The 8,769-nt window shown below is 35.2% G+C and overlaps 1 protein-coding gene across 6 annotated transcripts in view; it reads right to left on the bottom strand.

The window, feature by feature from the left end:
- The window catches only part of PCDH9 (protocadherin 9), a 689,952-nt gene that overhangs the window by 648,814 nt on the left and 32,369 nt on the right, over nucleotides 1-8,769 (bottom strand). The window lies entirely within an intron of this gene.

An 8,769-nucleotide genomic window follows, 5' to 3' on the forward strand; every position in this document is an offset into this window, starting at 1 on the left:
GATTTCTATGTCATATATGAAACTAAGAGAAGTGAAAAAAGATGGGATGCGAACAGAACATTTAGAAAGATCCCAAATTAAATGTCACTCCGTAGACCTATCATGGTCATATCATCTCAAAAGAATCTTCTGCTATCAAGACATCTACCTTTGTTCAGCAATGAAAATTAGCAGAAGTGAGGAAGAAGAAAAGAAAAAAAAACAAAAACAAAACAACATTCCAATGTTTAGCAACATCCTTCAGTCAATCCATACCTGTTCATCCGGCCAATCTGGGACTGGCCAAAAATATGAGATATACAGGAGACTATCACTGAGCTAAATTAATATAAATTAAATATTGAATGAGTTCAAGTATTTGCTTGCCAGGTGGAAAGAATTACATATGTGCATACAATTACCAAAAAAAAAAAATGTATGTCTTCTTTGCATTTAGAGTATTTGATGATTGAAAAATCTCCAATTTCAAAGTCTGAAGTGCATGGATGTACTAGATTTTGTGATAAAGTGTATGCTGACTCCAATCAAGGCTGTCCCCTTGACATGATGAACAATATGAGAACACTCACAATGTTTTCATTTATCTCTTTCAGTTTACCTGCACCTTGAAAGTCAGGATGTCAAATTAGGAAAACCTCATTCAGAGTGACCCATGATTCAGATCAGTACATCACTTCTTCTTTCCCATTTGGAAAAAAACTTCTGATAAACAACTTAAATTGATTTTCAGTTAATGCAGATGCAAGCAGATACTATTTTCAGCAAGAACTCCTTGTCCTAGACTCCTAGACTCTGTGACTGAAGCCAGCCCCAAGTTTTTTCAAAGTGAGTACCGATAAACCATTGAATTAGTGGAAACTTAGAAATGCTGGTTTTAACATGTTTTGATTCTCAACTCACTCAAACATAGAAAGGTAAAAGTTTTAATGGTTGGGAAGCATTTTGAAATCCTGACAGGAAGAATATATGGACAGTATGCAGAATATTATTTAGAAAAGTGCAGCCACAGCCCTACAGCTGCTGTTATTACTAAAATAAAGGGTGATTCAGGTGGTCCTCCCAGGCTGCAGCACTGGGCTTCCTCTATAATCAAATAACTGCATAGTCAGACTGGGGAAGACATTTAGTTGACTGTATTCCAACGACATTTAAGTGACTGCATTCCAATTATTTAATGGGGCACAGACTCCTAAACAGTTTTGTGGCCAAGACCTGTAGCGCAGAATCTGCCTAACCTTAGACATCACTAACTCTTCCCATTGACTTCATAGGCAACCCTGGGGAGTAGGATTTCTAAAAGCTTACTGCTGTTTCAAATCTAAAGCAGGTATGTAAAAGGAGATGCCCTGACTTTTGCTTCAGTGGTTCTGATGAGATAAGATAAAAAGAAAGTAGTCTGGCTCCAACCTTCATTATGATTTTATGTAAATTATTTTAAGTAAGGATTCTTGCCCTCCAGTGCTCGAGGATCCTGAGGTTGATTTACTTTTTAAAGCTAGTTTAGCAAACTTTCAAAGATTTTGCAAGCAAACTTTATATTTGCTTGAAAATCCAGTGACAGTAGGGTACGTGTGCGTGTATGTTCCAGTACCATAAAAAACACCTTTAAATACCTTAGTGTTCTTCTTTTTCCATCTACCTTTCCATTCTTGTATTATAGAAACAGTACATTCTCTCTCACTGTGAAAAAAATCACACTGGAGAATTATTTATTCAGATAAGATTTTTTTACAACATCTATAGGCTGGTTGTCTATGCGGTTCTTATGAAATGTTATTCAAAAGTCTCTAAAAAGAACAACATAAAGGACTGCCTGAAGAAAAAACCCCAAAAAATTGTGGAGATGGATGCTAAGGAACAAAAAAATGAGGATATGCACAGGATTTCACAGACATTTCTACAGAACCCTGCTCTTTGTACTGATTTTATAGAATTTCTTCATAAAAGTAGATCCTTGAAATTTTCTTATCACTGCTCCTGAATGAGCTCTCAAATTACAAATATATGCATATCTAGTAGAAAGCATTCTCCTGAGGCTGAAGTTCTGGCATCAGACTTCATCAGAAAAGGAAACCATGGAAAACAGAAATGGTAGTCCTGAATCCTAAAAGGTTGCTGTTCTCAGTAAAAAAATCTCAGCTATTTACAGCATGAAGCACAAAATGATACCAAACAGCTTCCCCACAGTTAAAATGAGTAACACATCTGGCTTTGATATTCATTCTTTTTCCAGCAAATGGCTGTACCAAGTTAGAATTTTCAAAATGTCTATCACTTTACATATATAGATTTAATTTCATTTAAAACAAGGCCATTGTATAAATGCATCACAGCTTCAAAGATAGAGTTCCTCAAAACTATAGCATGAGAGCTTCCCATGGTTGCCATGGAAATGACCTTTCACTATTTCCATGGTAATGGATCTAGTTTTATATATTTCTCTTTTATGAGACTGTATTATACCAACAAAGCTAACATCCAGAATACAGTCCTTAACTTATGGATGCAAACTCACTGAGAGAAATTATCTGACTCCCAAGCCCCATGGGCACGCTAAGCTTTTGGATGTCTTTTTAGTACTGTGTAACAGACTTTTGAGAAGGATCATCTACTGCTTACTGTCAGTAGAGAAATGCTGATATATTTTGCTCATTGCTGTGTCTCTAAAGGAGTTTCTGGATTCATCTGCTGCAGTCTTTTCCAGACTGCTCTACTGCTCCCAAAGGCAGAGCAGCTGGAAAAAAAGAATGGATTGAGACCTAGGAGTCTTCTATAAATATCAGGCTGTTGATCATATCCTGCTGTGAAATAAATATTATTCTAGGGTATTTACCAAAAATCTATAGGTCTTTGAAATTACATATTCATAGACTTACTGATCTTTTTTTTTTTGAAATTATACTTGGAATTGGTTTTCTCTCCAACCCCACCCCACCCCCCCTTTTCTTTTTGTTTTGGTTTTTCTTTTTTGTTTTTTTGGTTCTTTTAAACATTACGGTTATTGTTGCTGTCATTGGAAGCTAAAATCTTCCTCTTCACCCTGGAGACAAAAATAATGGAAGTAGTGGATTCAAACCTATAAAACTGAGAGCAACAGAGCAACCAAGGTATCCCAGTCCCCAGCACTCTTTGACACATAAAAGAAACCCAGCTTGATTTAAAGTGTTAAGTGCCATAAGGTGTTACAAAGATGGGGCTTGGACAGGATGGTGCTGCCACTGTGATTCACGGATGAAAATCCATACCCTTTAGAGTAATCTTCCAGTAAACTGTGATTCCAAAGAAAATTCAAAAAATATTTCAATAAAGCTTCTTTCATCCCAGTCACAACATCTAGAGCTTAATAATTAAGTAAAACATGACCATTCAGAAAAAGTAAAAAAATGAAATCTGTGAGGAAACCTTTAGAGAGGTGCAAATTCCTCAGAGAAAGACAAATACACATAAACCTGATTGAGCAATTTATTCTGACTCGTGTAATTGGTGATGATGCACAAGAAAAAAAGAATTTAAGCCTGTCATTCGGATTTGAGTTTTCTGGGCTAGCCATTAGAAAAATGCCAATTTTTAGAGTAAGTTAGACACAAGTCAGACACATTGGCTGCAGACAATGTTTCCATGCAGCAAAGGTAAAAGAGCCACTTTTCAGCAGAAAATTTAATTTTAATGCCTTTTTTTTTAAACTAAAAAATAGCTCAAAATATTTGGTGGTTAGAAAGCTTGCTCTTAAAAATGTCATAAGAATTAACTGCCTCACCTACTTCAAAGGAGATAATGACCAACATACAAATCAGTTGTCATTAAGTGGTCAACTGATACAAAAGCACATATATTACTTTACATTACTATTAAAGAATAACTGAAATGCTAGGATCATCACTTATGCCTTTTGTTAAGGTATTGCAATGACAAAAACTATTAAGATTCAGCCTGCTATTACTGAAAACATTCAGCTCCATTTAATTCTATTCTTACACATTTCTAAATGAAGAGCATTGCAAGTAATGACTTTTATTCTATATAGTGAACTCACAGCCATGTCAGAGAAATATTGAGGCTGGAAATACTTATAAAACTCAAAAAAATACAAGGCCTGAAAAAACTGACCTCATATAGCTTTAAATCTCTACAGGGTTCATGTTTACACATGAGCTACTTAACATTTAGGGTTAAATTCATAGGACTGATTTTGGGCACTTACTGCAGGATGAAATGAGATCAATCAATGCTTCCAAATTGTTTGTTCCTCTCCACTAACTATAACGGGTGTCTAGGTGATTAGATCACTCAGTCAAATGAATTTAATCCAAGATAATTGCAGAAGCAAGAGGCTGACAATACTAGAGGACAGCATTTATTTCACTGAAACTATTCCTCTTACATAGCATTTTGTATCACTAGTTCTTTAGAGAAAATGTTTAAAAGAGTTTTTGAAATTGCTTTTCTCAGTGCAGCTTGTATCTTTATTGATAATTACAGATTTTTTTTTTATTTTCTCTCTTTTTTTTTATTCCTTAAAGTCCTTAAAATAGGTCTGTTTAAATAAGGCTCAAGCCTTTACTTAAGTGAAACATTTGCTTTTGGCAACCAGCTATTTTTGGATATGACAGTAAATTAGTTTTTCTCTTAAATGATGCTGATTTCCCATTTATTTCTACTGTAGCTTGACATTCTTGTCACACTCACAAAGACAGACTACCTAATTTCTTGTCATGGTCTATAGCAAAGATGTTTACAATGGTACTTGTAAAGTGATTTGGATCTGAACAGTAATATACTGTTTCCATTACTAAAGGTATAACTCTAAGGGATGTCAACATTTGCTTCCAACAAGATAATATTCTGTCGTCCTGAAAAAGAGCTATATCAGCAGAAGACACTATCTAAGAAAGAATATTAATGGGGGGGGAGAAATCAATAATTTTGGAAGTCTGGAAAGACTGGGCCAGCATAAGAGAAGACAAAAAAAAAAACCAAAACAAATCCACAACTAAACAAAGCCACAAAAAAATCCATGTCAAAATACTTTTAAAAATAAAACATAAAAACACAAAGCAGCCATGGAGACTTAGTACTGTTGAAGCTCTATTACTGCATACTCTGGGGTATGAAGGTGTAGTGACAGGAGTCTCCTGTCAGAGACTTCTATAAGAAGAGGAATATCAATGGCAGAAATAATTGTTTTACAGCCACAGTTTAAAAGCACACTTGGAGATAAATACCAAGAGTACCAGTAAAATGGTGTCTCCTAGTCCTGTTATTGCACACAACTCCAGCATTTTCCACCACTATCTCCCATGAAGGACAGAGCAGTGACACTCCTGTCTGCAAAGAAAAAATGGTCTAGGATAGGTTTTCCAACTGGGTTCGGTGGTTACCCTCTCTTACCAAGGAATGTATGATTCTTCTGGTGTGAAATGAGGCTTGTCTCTTTGTGATCTCTGAACATGCCTTTGGAAAGGCTAGTTTAAAGAAGCTGGAGCAGAAAAAGCTTTCCAAACCACCAATAATGCTATTGTCAGGCATATTACTGTGTACTCTCGGAAGAAAAAGGTAATGTTTTTGACAGCAAAATGAGCTCTTATTTTGCATTTAACATATGTTCCAAATTATAGATTGTGTTTCAAGTATTTAACATTGAAGTAAAAAACTCAAGGCAAAAGGAGGGATGATATGACACTTCTGGAATTGGATTCACTGGTATAATCTTTCTACACTGTATTTTCTGATCCATCTAAATAGCTTTGTAACTGGTTAAAGCATGCTCCATACCTCCCAACTATAGGAACTGTCATAGCCATTTGGATTCAGAAAAGATTATGCTCTCCACAGTTTTTAATTAACATATTTCTGGCCATAGTGAAAGCAGTACTGAGGAATTTCCATTTAACATTTCTCCTCTACCTGAATTGTAATCCACCCACTCCTTTTGAGAAGACAGAGTAGTGACCTGAAAATAGTGTTGAAAAGAATTCTGAGAAAGAACTCAGGTGGGGGAGAAAAACTGCAGTTAAAAATATTATATTCACTGGTTACTAATTTAAACTGCTAATGATCTAATGGAGCTGGAGCTAAGACTCCTATTGATTAGCTGAGGTTTGCAAAACATTCACTCCCAAATATAACTTGCTGTATATAGTTACATTTACAAAGCAAACAACCTATAAAAAGAAGAGCAACTCTGCCACATACTAGTGGTAATGAAAGCAATAGCTGTGAAGCTCTGTGATGGGATATGACATGCATTTCTCCATACATTTACATTTTAAAGTTTTAATGAAAGCATATTGTCAGGGCATGCCAAGACCACTACATATTTTCCCTTCGCAGTGCTGTGACAAGATCCTGCTTCATGTTGCAAACAAGAAAACATTTTGTATTAAATGTAGAGTGAATATGCAAGAATGAAATCGAACAAGTTCCTACAGCAAATCTGCTCCCCATCAAAAATCTAGGGGAAGTCTTTTTCGAAGACCAAATCATTTTACTCCTTTTCCTATGAAAAAGGCTCTCATCAGATATTTAAACACTGGCTGTTGGAAAATTCTGCCTTTCTTCAAGGAAACTGCAAAGATACTAGAGCACTTCCTGAAACTTCATCAGCAAAATAATTTCTTCTATTAAGAAAATAAAATGCATATAGAAATAACTGACTGAGTCAAACTGTGAGATGCCTTTTAACATCTAACTTCATGAATTGTCGGTATCACTTGATATACAAAAGCCTTCAAACCCTAAAAAAATGTAATATTCATAAGATCAAAATAAGATTTAATTTAGAGCTCTTTCTGTAGGGTATTGTTTTTGAGTTTATCTTTGTTCAAAAACTAAATTAAATTGTCCCCCTGGGTCCATAATAAACTGGTTTTCTTTTTTTCCTTTGATGATGGCTATCAATAATGATATTTCAGTTCATTTTGACCATAATCTGACTTTTACTAAGCTAAAAAAAAAAATGTATGTTTATGTATTGTATTTAGTATTGACTAAATGGCCTAGAAACTGGAGTTCATCAGTCTCACACACCTCTTAAAAACCCCCAATACAGGAACTCTGTTCTACTTGAGGCAAATTACCATATCCTAATGTGACAATAACTTTACTTTCTACCACCATTTTACCAAGATGTTGAAGTATTACAAAACTTTACTAAATGAAACTCAGGACGGGACTTTATGGACACCAGGGATCATTTTTCTGTCACTGAAATCAAATAATTTAAAAATGAACACAGGAGCCCTCAATCTCAGCTAAAGTCCAATTCTGCAGAAGGGAATTCACCTATTCAGCACTGGATGATACAACCCCTGGCATGCCAAGGAGCACTTATGAGTGCACTGTGCAATACTGAAACTAACAGGGCCCCTTGCAGATTTAGCTGCCAGCTAATATGAGCCTGGGTTAGACAATCAATTTCCAAATTAGGCTAATAACTTAAGTTTGGCAGTAATATTGCAATAAAAAAGATTCATAATTCACAATGGAAAAGGTGAAGATGTGAACCTTAGCAAAAAGACACAAAGCCGTACATCAAGAGACAATTATGGGTCTCACACATCAGCAAGCCAAGCAGGCGATGAGTAGCATCAAACCTGTCAATAGGTAACGGGTTAACTTTCATTCCTGATGACAGTGTTTTGTTTATTCTGTTGTGCAATAATGTTGGTGCACTATTTCTGCTGTCTGGCTGTATTTGCAAGAAAAGTGCATGATCCTACCTCCTTCTGGTCATCAGTGTTTCCTCACATGCGAATATTTGAACATCCATTCCAATTTCCAGAATTAAAAGTGAAAATGGTTCTCATTTGGAGTATCAGTGCTTCACCATAATTGAGTGTCGAGTTAGCCCTATAGTAGATCTTTAATGAGATAAACGTTATTAAAGACTGTTAAAAAATAGTTACGTGTGGCGAAACTATCTCTCTGTAGAGATCTGAGGGTTCTCTTCAGAGCCTGAATTTCAGATTCTCTTCAAAGAAAATTAAAAACTGTTCTTCAGTCTTTTAAGAAGGAGTAATTCAAAAAGAAAGATCTGATTTTCTGTAGGAATAGCACCATTAAAGTTAAGGCATTTTGTAAGTAAAGTATTCAGCTGAGTATTATCTGCCATTAAGATAATTAGTTCTAATTTTGCCTTGGACCTTAGTTTAAGCTTTTCAGTGGGAAATAATTTCTAGAAGTTTTACCTATTTAAACAGACAAGTTAAATAGGGGATTTTGAAAGTCATATACATTTCTAGCTCATTCTCAAATCAGGTTTACTTGACATCCGAATTACATTTTTAATGTGCAAAACTCTAGCTAACCGTAGTTAAGGAGCTATATTGGGATTTCTGAATGGTAACTATCAAACTAGATATGTTTTCAGATATGGAGATATGCAGTGCCAGTGAAAGCATCTTGAAAAATTACTATCTCATAATAATACAGGTATGCCATATAGGATTGTCAAACAGGTACAAAAATTACCTAGAACTGTGCCACTAGCTGTTTTCACAGTGACAATGATAATTTTTTTTAAGATTTCATCCACAAAATTAGAAGCCTAGCCCTCTTTTGGTTAAGTAAATAACTAAGCAGTAGTAAATTTCAGGGGGAATAAGACTATTTTGTCCTCAAAAGAAAAAATATACTGTCCTCTTGCTTAACCTTTTCAGTCATTGTTAAATATATAGTTAAATAGAAACTTCTGTATCTGAGCAAAACAATTGCCACTTCTTTTCCAGATGGGGAAGGTCAGACATGAAAAAGCAATTGTTATTCCAAGCT

This window comes from Manacus candei, unplaced genomic scaffold, assembly GCF_025592945.1.
Source record: "Manacus candei isolate 608988 ecotype Guabito, Panama unplaced genomic scaffold, ASM2559294v1 h1tg000014l, whole genome shotgun sequence".
NCBI lineage: Eukaryota > Metazoa > Chordata > Aves > Passeriformes > Pipridae > Manacus > Manacus candei.